Source organism: Sciurus vulgaris, assembly GCF_902686455.1.
Source record: "Sciurus vulgaris genome assembly, chromosome: 2".
NCBI lineage: Eukaryota > Metazoa > Chordata > Mammalia > Rodentia > Sciuridae > Sciurus > Sciurus vulgaris.
The window spans coordinates 168,546,413-168,551,068 of record NC_136462.1 but is presented as its reverse complement, the minus strand read 5'-3'; positions in this window follow the sequence as shown (position 1 = coordinate 168,551,068).

The following is a 4,656-nucleotide window of genomic DNA, read 5'->3' as shown; positions in this document are numbered from 1 at the left end:
GCCAAACAGTGTTGAGTGCCTCTTTTATGTTGACTCATTAAACCCTCTTAAAAACTCTGCAAAATTGGCATGTATTAGTCCCCTTTTGCAGATGAAAACATTGACAGTGTATTTGAACAAGATCTCTTAGCTAATAAGTGGCAAAGGAATGATTCAAACCTGATGTGTATGATTCTAAAGTTCAAGCAGGCCTGGAAGATACATTCCAGGCAACATTTGACTCTCAATTCAGCCAACCAGGAAACTCCAGGAGACATTTGGCTCCAAAAGGAACAGCAAAGATAGAAGGGATAGACTTTCTAGAAGGTCTTAGGAAGACAGTTTTTGTTCACTCACTCCTTCAATAAATATTTACTGAATTTCTGTTATACACCAGGCCCTGTTCTAAGTATTATGGGTACAGCAGTAAGGGAAATAAAAAATACTAACAGGGAAAATTCTCTGAGGTCATTGAAATTTAATGTTCAGAAATAGTCTTCAATCAAGGATGGATGGGGATGGGTGAGTGAACACTCCAGCTGCCTTGGTCCTGGCTGCTGGGTTGGGACGACACTATATGGGTATGTATCTAGCATTGTGTCCCTGAGTTTCCCCCATTGACTCAATCTCCAGTTTCTCTCTTGATAATTTACCTGATAATTATCATTATCTTTATTGGCCACCTTCTCTTCTCTCTCTTTCCCACCTTGCTACTTACGTTTCCTAGAACCCTTCTTCAAATAACTGGTCCTGAAATTCTTATTGGAGCATCTACTTCTAGAGGAGTCCTCCCTAAGACAACACTTTCATGATGTTCATGCCAGCTCCTGAGCATCTCCCCAGAGCCTTACCATGGAGAAATATGCTGTCTTCCACTTACTTCCATCATTCCTTGGGGCTAGTATTGTGGCTCAGTGATAGAGTGCTTGCTTAACACATGTAGGGCACATAACAATAAATAAATAAATAAAGTTATTTTTAAAAAACCTGGCATTCCTCAGTGACGAGCAAGGGCCACATGCAAATTCATAATAGCTATCATCTGATCCCACTGCCCTTCATTCATGAAGTCCAGCCTGTGACCCTCATGCACAGCAATGACCCTCCCCAAAGAAGGGTTGGTGACATGAAATTTTAGAGTAAAAGATAATATGATACCTCCCACAAAACTATAGAGTTTATAAAGAGTAGCATGCAGCTACTATGAAAAGAGAATTTAACCAGGAGTCTTGAATCTTCCCTGAGTTTTAGTCTGTGTGTGACTAAGTAAAATGCTGTAACAATGCTCGCCCTATCTGTTTGACAGGATACTTGGGAAGATCAACTGAGATGATGTTCATTAAAAATACCTTTTAAATGTTACCATACCACTAGGATGACAATTAAAGTGAAAGGAAACACAGTCAGCACCATCAGGAATAGAAACAGGCTCCCCTTGCCACTTTTAATTAGAATGTACATTCATCACATGTATGTGTACATGATGTTCTCAGTGAACTTTGCTTAGGTTTAAATAAATTCACTTTCACCTTGGAAATGTTTCATGCCTTTGTCAAATCTACCCAAAAAACAGTCCAAGTATCTTCATTTTCTCAATCATAGCAGTTGATGTGCTAAATTTTTCACCATGAAGGCTCAGTCTCTCTGACTTTTACCTAAAAGTCAACAGCATTAGTAGTTCTTTCTCTATCATTTGAGTCCCCGAAATAGAAATGATCCCTTCAATGTTACTAACCATTGGTGAGAACCGAAAATGGTACTATATTTTGCAATTGTACTCAAATATTGCCTATCATTAATATTTTTGTCAATACTCTTAATGATAAAGGAAACCAGAATACAGATCCAAGAAATACAGTGGAGGCTATGAACTTTGTTAGCTATTGCTACTCGACAGACCACCCCCGAGACACAGTGTCTTAAATGATAAATATTTATTTAGCTGGCAATTCTGCAGTTTGGCATTTTGGACTAAGCTTGACTGGCAGTGCTGATCTTGGCTGGGCTCCTCATGTGACTCCAGTCAACTGGGCATCTTGGCCTCTGGGAATTGGCTAGCTTGCTGAGGCTCCTTCCCCCTCTCCTCCCTGCGGTCTCTCATTCTTCAGCAAGTCCGCTAGGGCTTGCTCTCATGGCAAAGTTAGGAGTCCAAGAAAGAATGGATGCTGCATGTCCTCTTGAGGCGCAGACTCCTCAATTCTGCCAACATTCTATCAGCCAAAGCAAGTCACACACCAGTCCATATCCCAGTGATAGGGAAATAGACTTTTTTTTTCAGGAAAAGCTTCTAAGTCATACTGCAACGGATGTACATACAGAGAAAGCTGAACAATATGACTATCTTTGCAGTCAATCTAACACCACCAGAGGCATATGGAATTCTTCTTCCCTCCTCTGTGCCTGTGGAAACAAAAGGTTAGAGCGAACACTTTTTGTGTTTTAGAGTAGGCATATGTGAATATTCTTCCCTTTTAGTGACATTAAAAAGAATAAATGTCGGACTGAGGGTCAGCAGCCCATGGGAGAATTTGAGAATCATGAGCAGAGTACCAGTGGGGTAGGGAGTGGCTGATGAGTGGATGTGGCAGCCTGTCCATAAGACTGACCTTAATCCTAAAATAACAAAACTAATCCCTCCTATTCAAAGCGATAGGGTTTCAGCCAACATCATTAACCCCTAAGCACCCAAATCTTCAAAGAAAACATTTTCAAATGTGCCAGATAGAACTGGATGCTCAAATAGCACATGACAAATACCCTTATTCTGGGAACTTCTGTGGTTTCCCTCCCTCCCATCTTTTCCTTGTTGCTATTTTGTGGAAATTTACACCGGATTTGATTTGGGGTGGAAGAATGCTTTCATTTGCCTCTCTTCCCAATCTTTCTGTACAAAAATATACTGTTCTCTTTGCTAAGGGGACTAAAAAGACTGACTACTCAGGGATGAAAAAGAAATTATGTGTGTCAGAGACAGCTTAAGTATACACAAGATATATCCTGGGTGTCTGGGGGCGTGGGGTGTGGGAGGTGACTGCTGTCTTCTGTGGCACTGTCTTTAAAGGAACCATGACAATCGCCAGTTTAGGAAAGATGAGGCAAGTGCTAATGGTGTGTGTTTTTAAACCATCAGAGGCTATGGAGAGAGAAAGCCCTAGAGACCTAAATACATGCATTCTTTTGTTATTAAAGGCAAAACTTCAAACTAGGTCAAAGAGAGTCTCCAAAATGTTAGAGCTTTTTATTTCCCTCCTCTAAAAATTCACTTTTTATTCCCCTCCTCTAAAAATTCACTTTGTTTTCCATACCTATTGACTTGACCATGAGCATAGCCAATTTGAATTTCTACCCTCTGAGAATAGTTAGCAATTCTTCAGTTAGGAAATTCCTACCACGAGGCTCAGTGGCACACACCTGTAATCCCAGTGACTTGGGAGACTGAGGCAGGAGGATTGTGAGTTCAAGGTCAGTCTTGGCAACTTAGTGTGACCCTCCGTAACTTGGTGAGACCCTGTTGCAAACTAAAAAAATTAAAAGGGTCGAGATATAGTTTAGTAGCGAAGTGCTCCTGGGTTCAAGATATCCCTACCAACTTTCTTGGCATAATTTTATTCCAATGCAATCATTTCAAACCAAGAAGAAATTTCAAAGTGCCTTGGAATTGCTTTCCTAAGTTAGAGGATGTTATAGGCCGGTTTCTCTGAAAACAAAGACAGCAAAGTCTGAGACAAAAGCCTAAGTATAAGTAGTTTTCCTGGGAGTATGATTCTAAGGAGCAGGAATGAGGGATGGGAAAGTCAAGTGGTAAAAGCCAGTTTGAGGATACCTATGGAGTTGCCAATGTTTTCGTGCACCTGGATGTTTGATCTCATGGAACAGCTGAAAAGTCTATGAAATGCCTACCAGAACCATAGTCCTGGAAGGAGGGGCGGGCAGACAGCATTTATCCTTCAGCTCCCATCTCCCTTTGGTCAAGAATTGCCACAGGGAAGAGCATTAATTCTCCTGTTGGAAAATTAACCAACAGAGTTTTTGCACCATAATGAAATTACAAATAACCAGGACAGAAGCAGACTTCAAACAGATCAGCAAGCTCTCCTTTATTCTGCAGCAAAGTCAATCAATCAGGCATGGGAGGGTATGAAAATGGCCCCCTGGTTACAGAGGAGTCTGAGTTTTATAGTTTACAATGAACATGAATTAATCATTGGACACTGTGGACATATTATTCGGATAGTCAGGGACTTAGTTGTTCAGGTTGAAATTTTAACTCAGGAAGGCAGTTGCAAAAAGTTTGAAACTCATTGTCACTAGGAAAAGCTCAGAACTTGGTGTTCACTTCTTATCTTCCTTCCTCTGGAACCCACTGTTAATTAGAGCTTCACTATATGCTTTTCTCCTTCCAGGGCTCATCAGCAATGGGAAGGGGTAAAAGTCCGGGATTCAGGTTTCAATATCTGCCTCCTTTCTTCAGGGCCCATTGTGGTTGGGAAGGGGTGAATGCTTGCTTTTGGTGGAGATGCTGGGGTGAACCTGGGAAGGGATGAAAGTTGGAGTTTTGCCTCAGGCCCATTGCTCCTGGGAAAGGATGACTGGGAGAGGTTTAATGTTTGGCTAATTTCCACCCCTCTTTCCAAGTCACACCATCCTTCCATTTTTCTGGGGGGCATTTGTCTTGTA